The sequence below is a fragment of the Cupressus sempervirens genome, chromosome 11 (assembly GCF_028749045.1).
Source record: "Cupressus sempervirens isolate cs-2001-9-10 chromosome 11, ASM2874904v1, whole genome shotgun sequence".
Classification (NCBI taxonomy): Eukaryota; Viridiplantae; Streptophyta; class Pinopsida; order Cupressales; family Cupressaceae; genus Cupressus; species Cupressus sempervirens.
This window is the reverse complement of record NC_143128.1, coordinates 687,770,563-687,784,767: the sequence shown is the minus strand read 5'-3', so window position 1 is coordinate 687,784,767 and position 14,205 is coordinate 687,770,563.

Below are 14,205 nucleotides of genomic sequence, written 5' to 3'. Positions count from 1 at the left end.
TTGTCTCCCAGATCCCTAGTCTAGGGCCTAGTTCATTTTGGGAACTTTGTCTAGAGTCTAGGTTCTTTGTTCTCTAACTGAGCAAATCCAATTGTGAAAATTGGGAAAGTTTGGGAAAAAAGAGTGTTGATGTGCTTAAGATTGCACATGCACACCTATTGATGATGCCCAAGTATAGTAAATGTTTATGTGTTCCCTTTTATCTCATACATACCTAAGAACTTAACAACCTAACAAGTACCTAATAAAATCTAAGTTAAAGGTGTGCATCTGCACACCTATGTAAGGTGCCTAGGTGCACATATTTGAACCTTTTGAACCTACAAAATATACAATAAAACAAGGTGCACTCATGTGCACATTTAAAACAAAGTTCTATATAGTAGCACAATAATGGTGCACAGGTGAACACCCTTCAAAGGTGTACAATCGTGCACCATTTGTAAAAAAAGAATAATTTAAGAGTAGCATAAGGGTGTGCATGTGCACACCCCATAAGGTGCATAGGTGTGCACCCTATTTGAATGATTAAGAACCCTTTGCACAAGAAAAGGGTGTGCACATGTGCACCCCACAAGGTGTACTATGTGCATACCCTTAAGTTTTGAGGATTTTCCTAGGAGAAAAGGTGCACCAAAGTTTTGTCTTTTAGAGTGTAAAATAGGGTTTTCTACCAATTTTGTCATAGTTTTGTATTCTAGTTTTATTCGTTCACAATTAGGGTTTGTTTAAGGTTTCATTTTCAACTCTCTAGACCAATTTTTTCTTCTTTGTGAAAATGAAAAGGATTCCTCAACTTGTTGGGGTCATAACTTTTGACCTAGAGCTTGGAATTCAAAACGGTTTAGACTATTGGAAAGAAGAACTAAAAATCTAATTTTGGTCCCTAAAATAGCAAGGCTTTGGCTAACCAATTTTAGGGACTAATGAAAGTTTCAACTTGAAATCTTGAGTAGAAGACCTTTTAAAATGCTAGTTAAAAAGACCTAGAAAAACTTATACAAAAGATATGAAAAATTTGAAACATTTGATCATTTTGGATAATTTGAATCACCTGGTCTATGACCTAGAAGGATTAGGTAGTTGGAGAGAAGAATGGATCAAAGATACAAAGGTTAAACACATAACATGTTCCTCATCTTATGCAATTATTAATGACAAGATTCGACACAAGTTCCTTGGGATTTTTGATTAAAGAAGCACAAGGAGTTCGAGTCTATGAAAGTGTTTGGCTATAAAGAAGGTATAAATCATCAAAAGGATCCAAGTAAGTACACAAAAGTTCTCTGACATCCCATTTGATCAAAATCTAGAAACTACTTTCAAAACTGAGAATTTTGGTTTTTTGATGAATTAAGCACCTTCCACAAATTTCCCCCAAGGTGCATAGTTATGTGGGTGTGCTAGGTGTGTAGCTGTGTAGGTGCACTACATGTGCAAGTGCACAAGGTGCACTTCTTCATAGGTGCACCAATAGTTAACTACCAATTCCAAATTTAGAACTTTCCATGCATTGAAAATGCATTGCTATTGTAGTTTAACTCCTACAAACATCCAGAGAAGGTGGAGTTTCTATTTTTGGCATCTCCAGAGACTCCTACATCATCTAGTGGCTTTCTCCTTCTTATTTTCTCATGCTTTCTTTGTTTAAAGACATGTAAATGCTCATGCACCCATTAAATGATATAAACAAGGGTAGAGCCCTACTTAGCACCAATTAGAGAGTTATTTTGTACATAAATAGATTTGTTTTATTAGTTTAGAAGCATATGTTTTTATAAAGAGATCTCTCACTCTCAACATAAATTTAGGAATGTAATATGTATTCTAGGTCACCACTATTATTTTGATGCAATAATATATGCTATTGGAACTCTCATTCAGAGTGTATTTATTCTTGCATGAGTATATTATATGTTAGTCTCATATTGGTTTTGAAAATTTAATGTCAACACACTTAACCAATTCTCAAGATAATGTCAAGTATAGAAGTTGAGCTACAATGTGTGCCAAGCCAGAGAATTCAATAGGTGTTGAGTGAAGTTCAAGTGTTAAGTGATAAGTGATGCCAAGTCACCATAGGTGCCAAGTAGAGTATAGATGCCGAGTGAAATAGAATTACTATAAGAGTCAAGTGAGACAAAATTCCTATGTGTGTCAAGAATCAACAATTAGTAAGTGTTGAGTAAGACAGAATCAACATATGAGTTAATTCCTTCACAAACTCAGATGTAAACTATTTTTTGAGCTGACATAGGATGGATCTTAAAGGATCTTGAAGATAAGATCAAATCTTGTACATTACATATGTAATCAACATGTAGCCAATAAGAAAAATGGAGAAGACATGCAACAAATAGGAAAAGTGCAAGAATTGAGTAGGAAATGAAGAGTGAATATTGATTGTAGACTCATAACTAATCCTAAATCTTTGAAGCCTTTAAAAGGAGGATAAAACCTCATTATGTATGCACATATGAGAAGTGTATGGGTGAATTATAGCAAAGTGAAGAGGGGTGTAAAGGCTTAGAAAGAGTAGAACAACATTACAAAATTTAGTTGATCAAGAATAGAGTATCAAAGTTTTGAGAAGAGACATATAAGATCGAGCAAGGATCAGAGCAGTTAGAGTAGAACAAGGATCTAGAATCAGTAATTAAGGATTGTAAGTCATCAGGTCAAAAATTTCTAATACTCTCTAGAAATTGTATTAGGAATAAACATCCTATGATGATAGGTTGGTTTAATAGTCATGTTGTAAGCCTTTAGACAAGGTGCTAAATCCTTTAACAAGGTAACAGTCCAAGTGAATGTTTGTAAATCATTTAACTAGGTCACTTTTAATAGGGTGTAAAGCCTTTAACACAAAATGCCTTTCACAGGGTAGATCATTGGAAGTGGTCAAACTTTATAACCTTAAATAGTTACATATTGCTGTAGTGATGTTTTGTTGGTGTCATCCCCACCCTAGTTTTATCTTTTCATTTTGAAGGGTTTTTGGGTTCGCAAATTCTTGTGTTATCTATTTTTAATGCATGTCTTTAATTTCATGTTTATAAGATGAATTAGATGCATGTGAATGATATTAGTTAAAAGTTTTTGAAAAGCTTAAAGTTATTTACTTTTGATTCACAACCCACCCCCCCCCCCCCCCCCCCTCCCCCCCCCACCATCTCAAAAGTAAATCTTCCCACTTGTAAATTCCAACAATAAGTATTAGAGCCTAGTCCTCACAAGAAGGAGCCTTACATCTTGGAGAAAAGATCTAGTAATGGAAGTGTACAAAATTGGGAAGATCATAGAGAATTAGACAATTGATATACAACTTGCTTTACATGCATTGGAAGAAGCTAGGGAGGAACTAAGAAAATCCTTAAAGAGAAGAAGAGACATTGCCATAGCTAAAAATGATACACAATACAAGGAGATTGACACCTCAAAACTGTTTGCAAATGGAGATTCCAAAGAGTTTGATGTAGAAATAGTAGACCTGATGGAGAGTAATAGAGCTCAAGTAGAAGAAATAAAAGCACTCAAGCTTGAACAAGAGTCACAAGCCATGATGTTTTGTGAGTTGACTGAACAGAAGAAAAGAACCATTGAAGATAATACTATGCTAGAAGAAGACAAGAGAACTCTTACCAATAGACTAGAAGAAAAGTAAATTGAGCTTGCAAGAATTTCAAACATGTAGCTAAAATGCATGTCATGAATTGAATGTCAAGGATATTGAGATCTCTACACTAAAAATGCAAAATGAACAACTAGAAAATGACCTAAAAAGAGAGAAGGAGATTGCAGAGAGCTTCAACACACCTAATGAGGTCATCAAGTACTTTGAGTAGCTACTAAAATCACTAAGGGATAGAAATGATACTTCAAGACTAGGATACACCAACACTAAACAAGGAGAGTCTTCTAAGACTATAGAAGAAAGGATTAACAAAGGTAAGAACACTAAACCTACTTGTTATTTATGTGGTAAGAAAGGACATACCTCTAATGTATACAACAACAATAATGCCCATCAGCAAGAATGTGAGTCATTGTCATAAGTTCAATAAGAAAGGACATCAAGCACATAACTATAGGATTAGGACTATCAAAACACCAAGATTTGAAGGTCACTACTACAATTGCAAGAAGTATGGACATAGAGCTTTTGAGTATAGATCAAAGACACCTAATCAACCAAAAAGAGGAGATAACCATGGACATAACTACAATTGGGATTATAACACCATGTATAGCTATCATTACTATCAAGAATATGGAAACATTTCTAAAAATTGCATAAGAACACATTTTAGAGGACACTATAGTATATTCTTGAGTCAAACCACATGTTTCAGTTGCTTGAAGACTGGTCATATCAGCAAGAATTTCCCAACAAGGTCAAAGGCACCCAATTCAAAGAACAACAAAGGTAAAGAGAAGGTAGATGTTGAAAACATCAAAGGAGAAATGAATAAGACATGGAAGAAGAAAGATGGGTGTAGCACATCCAATGAAAGGATCACTTCACCTAATAGGTCAAGTGGTCACACTTCATCAAACTAAGCAAAGAAAAGGCATGAGGGATTGATTCACAAAGCTTTATCATACATCAGTTCCTAAATGAGTAAGTACTAAAGAGAAGAGATCAGCGTGAACAGAGATACAAAGTTAAAATTTCAAGAATTTACAATTGTTACTAAGTTTCCCTCAGATGGTGAGTAAAATCCTAGTGGATGCCAAGTTGATTCTCAAAGAGAATAGATGTCGAATGATTAGTAGAAGCTGAGTGAATGGAAAATTTAGTTGAAGCTAAGTGAAGGATACTTCTGTGGATACCAAGTGGTGAAAAGCCAATGAAAGTTGAGTAATGTAGAAACCCTTTAGAAGCTAAGTGGACAATAGTAAATGTATTAAGCATTAAATGCAATTAAAATAGGGTATATTATTGTGTTTTCAATCATTTTTATTCATTAAAAATGCAAAGAAAAGATGAAAAAGAGTGTAGTGTGACTTCACAGTAGAGAATCTACTATTTAAGTAGATTTAAAAAACAATTCAACATGATTTCATCAAATTTGAGGTATTTATGTTTGTGCTGTGCTGAGCTACACAATTTCATATTTTCTTTGTGTTCAAACCCTAGATTGCACAAATAGCTTCTAGCTCTAAGAAAACTCAAGAGAAAGAACCATTTGAGGTCCAACTAGTGTCCAATGAAGTGAAACAACTAGATTTTTGGCCAATACTTGAAGTGGCATATAAAAATGACCCAAATGGAGCCCTATCTATCATACCCACTAAGGTAGTTATGGTTCAAGATGTTAGGAGATGTTACAATTGCAAGATTGGAGCCATAGGAGACATGAAAATGAGGGAATCTTATGAGAGATTGTGTGAAAATGGAGTGTTAAAAGAAGAGTATCAAATTGTTGAAAAGAAGGATTTGACACATGCCCTAGAATTCCCCATAATATTCAAAACTAAATGGATAAGGATAGTGCTTAGCAGAATACATGATGGAAGCTTATGGTTGGAGGATGGTCTAGTGAAAATCACAAAGAGAATTGTACATAGAGTGATAGGTTACCCAACCCTAGATCGGCCAAAGACCCTGAGGAGTGGTTCTAAGGAAGCAATTGAGAAAAATACTAGTGCCAAGTGGAACAAGAGAGGAATGACAATAAACACCATCCAAGACCCTCTTGTTGATTTTTCTATTAGGGTTATTGCACACAAATTTTACCAATCCAGTAGACTTAATAGTGTGCCTTGCATTGCAATAGATGTAGACTACAAATTAGTGAAAAATGATCATACTTATGATCTTGCAGAATTGCAACTACAACAAATTAATGAAAATTTAGTAGCAATAAGGAGAACCAAGGGAGCACAATGCAATTTTTGTGCTATCTTGATTTATATATTCTTTTATGTGTAGAATGAGTTTCCTTCTTTTGGTAAAATTGTGTGCAAGGCAAATAGGTCAATCATGGCTCAAGTCAATGAATATATAGAACAAATGGGAGCTAATTTTGAGACCCTTATGACTAGCTATTTTGAAGACTTCAAGAAAACCATGAAGCAAAGGCTAAAAATTCTAGTTTCTTTAGTAGAAAAACATGTAAATGATGTATGATTTCTTGTAGATATTGACTACACCTATATACAAGGTACCATACCAAGAGTTATATGGTTAAGACCTCTTGGCTATGAAATAAATATAGATGAGGCATCAGTAGCTATAATTGCACTACTAGCAGAAGAATTAGACAAAAGTGCATCACATTTTGGTACATTTGATGTAGTTAGGTCAAAGGTGGATATGGAGTTAAAGAATGCTTCCACATTGAAAAAGAAAGATAAACTTGTAATGAAGTTAAAGGCCAAATTTGGTGAAGACGCTACAAAAGTAGAAGAAGAAGAAGAAGGTGAAGAAGCCAAAGATGATGAAGGGAAACAAGGTCAGGAAACCCTTGCATTAACCCAAGGAATGGGGGAGGATGCAAAAGAAGAGGAAGGTGTTGAGAAGGAAGCACCCAAGGTGTTGGAAATGAGAATGGAGTAACTGAGAGGGGGAGGGGGTGAATTAGTTACCACAAAAACATTTTACAGTCTCTTAGATGTCTAAAATCTTGATCTTAGTTACAGATTACTGAAACTTGACAATGCAACAAATACTAATAATTATTAAGAACTGATAACCAAAACAATTCAGCAATCATGAACACTAGAGACACCAGATTTAATGTGGAAACCCAATATGGAAAAAACCACCAATGTAACTAGTTACTATTTTTCACTCTTCTGAAGTGAGCCCTATTAGAAGAAAACCTTGTTAAAGGTTACAAAACACACTGTTAGGTGTGACCCTATTAGAGGATTTAATCACCCTGTTAGGAGTGGCCTTGCTAGAGGTCTTTAGAACAATTCAACTAAACTGTCATCTTGTTAGAGGATTTACAATAAGGTTGTTAAACCCACTCTGTTAAGAGATTTGAAATCATGGCTATAATTGTTAGAAAGTAACAATGAATGATTTGAATATAATGCAACTTATCTTTGCTGATATAGATCTCTGTTCTGCTTCACTAGATCCTCTCTGATCACATAAAAGCTTTGTAGCTCCACAAGGATATCTGATCCTTCAAAAATTTGCTTGCACCTTCACAATTCGCACATACATCTTATCCACACATGCACACTTGAATTCGCAACTTGATCCTTCATATATACCTTTTTGATTATCAAGTCAGCCTTAAATAAAAGTTAACATTATTAATAATTATACCGTGAGTCGACTACATTCATCACATAAATCAATTTTATCCTTAATTCCACAATTTTCAAAAATCCTTTGGACATCGAGTGAACTCTGTAAACACTGACTTTCCTTCGCTTACCTTCCCAGCCTGGTAAACACTAACTTTTCTTTGCTTACCTTCCCAGCTCGGTAAACACTAACTTTTCTTCACTTACCTTCCCAGCTCGATAAACACTAACTTTTCTTCGCTTATCTTCCCAGATCCATAAATACTTTATCACAGTTTCCTTCGATCACTGAGTGAGCTCAGTAAGTACTGAACTTCCTTCGTTAACCAAGTTAGCTCGATAGAAGCTATCTTTACAGTGTAATATACAGCAACGCTCGGTAGAACATAATACTTCTCCCTCTTAGATAGAAACTTCTCCCTCTTTTAGTAATCTCCCTCTGTGAAGGAATTGTATAACAAAAAGATATGACAGTTTTATTCTCCCTTTACAAATGCTTACAAATTTCAGAATAGATATTACAGTTTTACTCTCCCTCTTTGACAACACATGCCAAAGACAATACAACACAGTAAAAGCTCTTCTCGTATGCCAAAAGTACTCTCAACTGGATTACAATGTACCTTATGTACAGATTCATATGCAATGACTTCAATACTCTGCTACATCAACTTGATATATTTTCAACTTGTCATAGGTTGATGCATCACTTAAAACTTTATTTTAGTGAACTTCAGATAGGGGAGTGACCCCTAATTTACCTCTAAGATACAAGAATGTATCCTTAGGTAATGGCTTTGTGAATATGTTAGCAATTTGTTCCTTTGTATGCACATATTCCAGTCTGATCTCCTTGTCCTGCACCAATTCTCTGACAAAATGATATTTTATTGCTATGTGCTTGGTTTTGGAATGCATCACTAGATTCTTAGATATATTGATTGCACTAGTATTGTCACAGAACATAACAACTGGTTCTTTGATTTCCATCTTCATTCCTTGTAATAACTGCTTAAACCAAACAATGTTGGAACAGTTTACTGCTACAGGAACATACTCTACCTCTGCTGTAGATTGGGATGTACAATTCTGCTTTTTGCTTGTCCAAGAAACCAATCTCTTTCCAAGAAAGAATGCTCCTCCACTTGTGCTTTTTCTGTCATCAAGATTCCTTTCCCAATCAGCATTAGTAAAAACTTTTAGATCCAAATTACCTCCAAATTTGTACCATAGTCCATAATCTTCAGTTCCTTTCAAATATCTCATTATTCTTTTAATTGCCATTAGGTGAGTTTCTCTTGGTTTTGCTGAAAATCTTGCAACAATACCAACTGCAAGAGCAATATCTGGCCTAGTATGAACTACATACTGCAACTTTCCAATCATAGATCTATAAAATGTTTGGTCTACTTCTTTGGATTCATCATCTTTGGTAAGTTTCAATCCAGTACACATAGGAGTTCCAATACGTTTGCAGTCCTCCATACCAAACTTTTTCAATATCTCCTTGATGTATTTTGATTGAGTAATGAAGATACCATTCTTATTTTGTTGAATTTGAAGCCCAACAAAGAATTTTATTTCACCAAACATAGACATTTCAAATTCTTTGTTCATTTGTTCTGAAAATTCTTTGCAAAAATCATCATTCCCTATGAAAATAGTATCATCTACAAATATTTCTGCCAAGACAATCTTATTATCCGGTCCTTCCTTTATATACAAGCTACTATTATCATTAGTTCTTTGAAAACCAATCTGAATAAGATCGTTATGCAATCTTTCATACCATGCTCTAGGGGCTTGTTTCTAACCATACAATGCCTTGTGTAATTTGCAGATCATGTTCCTTTTATCTGGATCAACAAAACCTTCAGGTTGTTCAATGTAAACCTCTTCATCTAGTATTCCATTGAGGAATGCTGACTTGACATCCATCTAATAAACTTTGAATCTTTTGTGAGTAGCATATGCAAGTAAGGTTCGGACTCCTTCCAATCTTGCAACAGGAGCAAAAGTTTCCCCATAATCTATGCCTTCTTCTTGAGAGTATCCTTTGCATACCAATCTAGCTTTGTTTCTGGATACCTTACCATCTTCAGTCAACACGTTTCTAAATACCCACTTGGTTCCTATTATATTCTTATCTTTAGGCCTGGGTACAAGAGTCCATGTCTTGTTCTTCTCTATCTGTTCTATTTCCTCATTCATTGCCTCAATCCAACTATCATTTGCCAATGCGTCTTTAATACTTCTAGGTTCAAAATCAGCAAGTAAACAAGTATTTTTCAACTTACTTCTTGTCAGGGTTCCTTCATATTTGTCTCCAATGATCTGATCTGGTGTATGATGTCTTTTGACATATTTAGCTAATATAGGTTCTTTACCTCTTGAATGAGTTTCATTGATATCTGCTTGTGCTTCAATTTCATATTCAGGCTGTTCTGGCTTGGTTGCTTAAGACTCGGTAGACACTTGCTCGGTAGTGTCTGAATGTTGCTGTGGCTCAGCTTGAACTATTTGCAACTCAGTTATTGAAGACTCAGGAGTTGAGGATTCTTGAGTGAATGATGTACTTGGTATAGTATCAGGTTCAATGTAAACAAATCTCTTGTAGTCTTTAGGTATCCTTTTTCTTTCTTCTTCTGATTTGTCTGCAAACTCATCAACTTTCATATGTGCACTTTCTATGACTTTGTGAGTGGATAGATTTAAACATCTATATGCTTTGCTTTTGCAAGAATAACCCAAAAATATTCCTTCATCACCTTTTACATCAAATTTTCCTTTCTAGATTCTTTCAAAATATAACATTTGCTTCCAAATAGTTTCAGATAACTTGCATTAGGTTTGTAGCCATACCATAATTCATAGGGAGTCTTGAATGAGTCCTTCTTCAACTATACTCAATTTAAGGTATGAACTACAGTGCTAATGGCTTCCTTCTAGTATTTGATAGCAATGTTTTTTTCTATCATCAGGGTTCTTGCACAATCCATAATGGATATGTTTCTTCTTTCAGCTATTCCATTTTGTTCTGGAGTTCCTGGTGCTGCCTGTCTTTTAATACCTCTTTCAATGCAGAAGTTATTGAATTCATGTGAAATGAATTCACCACCTCTGTTTGACCTTGAACATTTTAGCCTTTTCCCTATTTCTTTTTCAACTCTTGCCCCAAATACCATTTGAATTTCTCAAATGCTTCTGATTTATTCCTTAGATACATGACAGTCATCATTCTTGAATAGTCATCAACAAAAAGAATGAAAAACTTTTCTCCAGTATAGCTTTCTATTCCAATGGGTTCACATAAATCAATATGTACAATTTCTAATATATCTTCATACTGATAGTTTTTACCTTTAAAACTAGTTTTTCCCATTTTACCAATCTGACAATTCTTGCATAGACCAACCTCAAGTTTCTTAATGTTAGGAATGCGTCTTACTTTCTTGAATTTGCTTATTTTTACCAAATTATCAAAATTGACATCACACAACCTTTTATGCCATAACCAACTCTCTTCAATTTGAGCAATAAAACATGAGCATTCACCAAGTTCTAGATAGAACAAGTTACCTTTAGTTTGGGTGCTAGATCCTATCAATTTTCCTTTCTCATTCAACAGTCTCGCCTTTCCATGCATGAATTCTACCTTGAATCCAGTATTTAGTAACTGTGCAACACTTAGCAAATTATGTTTGAGACCTTCAACCTAGTAGGCATTATTACATATAAGTTCTTTGGATAGACAAATTCTTCCTCTTCCTTTTATGAAATGAGGTTCATTATTACCAAACCTCTCACTACCACCATCATAGTCTTCAAACTGATCAAACTTAGTTTTATCACCAGTCATATGATGTGAGCAACTACTGTCTATAATCCATGTATCATTCTTACTTACATGAGAGATAAGAGCCATTTTATCTTCGTCATCACTATCAGAGTCATCTTTAACAGAAATATAAACAATTTCATCCTCACTATTATCAGAATCCTTAGAATTTTCAGCCATGAAACATGATTTCTTACCTTTGTTCTTGGATGATTTAAAGTCTTTCTTTCCATTCCATTTGTGATCTTTCTTTTCATCATTGTTTTGCTTGTTTGGGCACCTTGCTGCAATATGACCAATTTCATCACAAGAAAAATAGATTAGAGGAACTTTACCTTTGTATTTTCCTCTACCTCTAAAATATTTCCTGGCTAGTAGAGCTTCAATCACTTTGAGATCACTGTCTGAACTTTGGCTTGATTCATTTTCACTTTCTGACTGTGATTCTATCTTCTTTTTTCTTTTCTCTTTGAGTGAGAGCTTGGCTTGAAATGCTGATTCAATGTTTTTGGAGGCTGGAACATAGTTGTCAAAGTTATCTAGTTCAAATGTAGTTAGTCTTCCAACTATGGCCTCAAGATTTATCTTATGATTTGCTTCACACCTTCTTTCTTGTATTGCAGAGACTCTGATTGCATAAATGAGAAGCAAGGTTCTGAGAACTTTGCTTACAACTGTTTCTCCTTTGATGTCACCTCCAACTGCCCTAATTGCACTTACACATGCTTTAACTCTTTCAACATACTTTGCAATGTTTTCATCCTCTCTCATCCTCATTTGATCAAATTATCCTCTTAGAATTTTTTCTTTTGCTCTTCTCAAATTATCATCCCCTCCATAGATCTCCTTTAGCTTGTTCCACATGTCAAAGGCAGTTTTGCAGTCCTTAATGTCATCAAATTCTTCATAGCTGAGAGCAGATGCTATGTCTATCATCATATTGTTGTGAGTCTTCTTTTCAGCAATATCATTAACTGAAAATGTGCCAAAAGGTTCTTCATATTTTTCTTCAAGGTATTTCAGTCCAGTATCACCAACAGTAGCTAGATGAAGTTTCATCAATTCTTGCCATGCTGAGAAGTTATCTCTGTTAAGTTTTGGAATTTCTCTTTTGTAAGACATCTTGATCTTTGGCTTAGAACCTTGAAATCCTTTCCTACAAGAACCAAAAAGATCTGATAACAATTGTTGGAAATGAGAATGGAGTAATTGAGAGGGGAAGGGGGTGAATCAGTTACCATAAAAACATTTCACAGTCCCTTAGATGTCTAAAATCTTGATCTTAGTTACAGATTAATGAAACTTGATAATGCAGCAAATACTAATAATTATTAAGAACTGATAACCAAAACAATTCAGCAATCATGAACACTAGAGACACCAGATTTAACGTGGAAACCCAATATGGGAAAAACCACCAATGTAACTAGTTACTGTATTTCACTCTTCTAAAGTGAGCCCTGTTAGAAGCCAACCCTGTTAAAGGTTACAAAACACACTGTTAGGTGTGACCCTATTAGAGGATTTAATCACCCTGTTAGGAGTGGCCTTGCTAGAGGTCTTTAGAACAATTCAACTGAACCGTCACCTTGTTAGAGGATTTACAATAAGGCTATTAAACCCACTCTATTAAGACATTTGAAATCGTGGCTACAATTGTTAGAAAGTAACAATGAATGATCTGAATATAATGCAACTTATCTTTGCTGATACAGATCTCTGTTCTGCTTCACTAGATCCTCTCTGATCACATAAAAGCTTTGTAGCTCCACAAGGATATCTGATCCTTCAAAAATTTGCTTGCACCTTCACAATTTGCACATACATCTTATCCACACATGCACACTTGAATTCACAACTTAATCCTTCATATATACCTTTCTGATTATCAAGTAGGCCTTAAATACAAGTTAAAATTATTAATAATTATACCGTGAGTCAGCTACATTCATCACATAAATCAATTTTAGCCTTAATTCCACAATTTTCAAAAATCCTTTGGACACCGAGTGAACTCGGTAAACACTGACTTTCCATTGCTTACCTTCCTAGCCCGATAAAATCTAACTTTTCTTCACTTACCTTCCCAGCTCAGTAAACACTAACTTTTCTTCGCTTACCTTCCCAGCTTGGTAAACACTAACTTTTCTTCACTTACCTTCCCAGCTCGGTAAATACTCTATCACAGTTTCCTTCGATCACTGAGTGAGCTCAGTAAGTACCGAACTTCCTTCGTTAACCAAGTTAGCTTGGTAGAAGCTATCTTTACAATGTAATATACAACAACGCTTGGTAGACTCTGTAAACTACTATGCTTACCTTCTGAGCTTGGTAGACTCTGTCTGATGACTGATATGACATTTGTGTAACATCAAAGACAACACTGAATTAACCAATTGTATCCAACACAAGGTTGAGCCAAAGAAAAGAAAAGGAAAAAAACAACTAGTTGCATAGCCAAAGGGGAAGAAGAAGGCAACAAAGCCAAGCCCAACCAAGCCAACTGCAAGGGCAGATACTAGGGAAACAACTCAAGTGGCAAAGGAATAGGGGAAAAAAAATCCATAGAGCAAGGAGGGCCTATAGAACCAAAGAAAATAAGAAAATATGTTGCAACTCTAGAATCAGACAAAGAAAGGACAGAGTCTGATAATGAACGATTTAGATTGGTAAGGCATTCTACCAAGTCTAAATTGGAAAATGTTTGCAATAACATTAGAGATAATGTAGATCTAACTAGTTTAAAGACCATTGATTTTAATAAGTTGTCAAGAGAACAACAAAACATAGTGGAAGAGTCCATCATGATGGCTAAATTCAAGACCACCCCACTTGAACTAGACAACTCTATGCCCAAGGAGCTACACTGAATTGTAGAGAATAAATGGCATTACTACATTAAAATGGAAAAGGAAATAAGGGAGTCTACATTGGGTCATGTAATGCCTAACCTAACTAAAGGTTGAATAATCAAGGCTAATAAGAAACACGGGAACAAATTTGCACTTAAATACAGAACCTTTAGAATTTGGCAAAATCAAATTGAAGATGTTGTGAAAAAGTCCACACAAATGTTGAAATTAATTTATGGATTAACTACT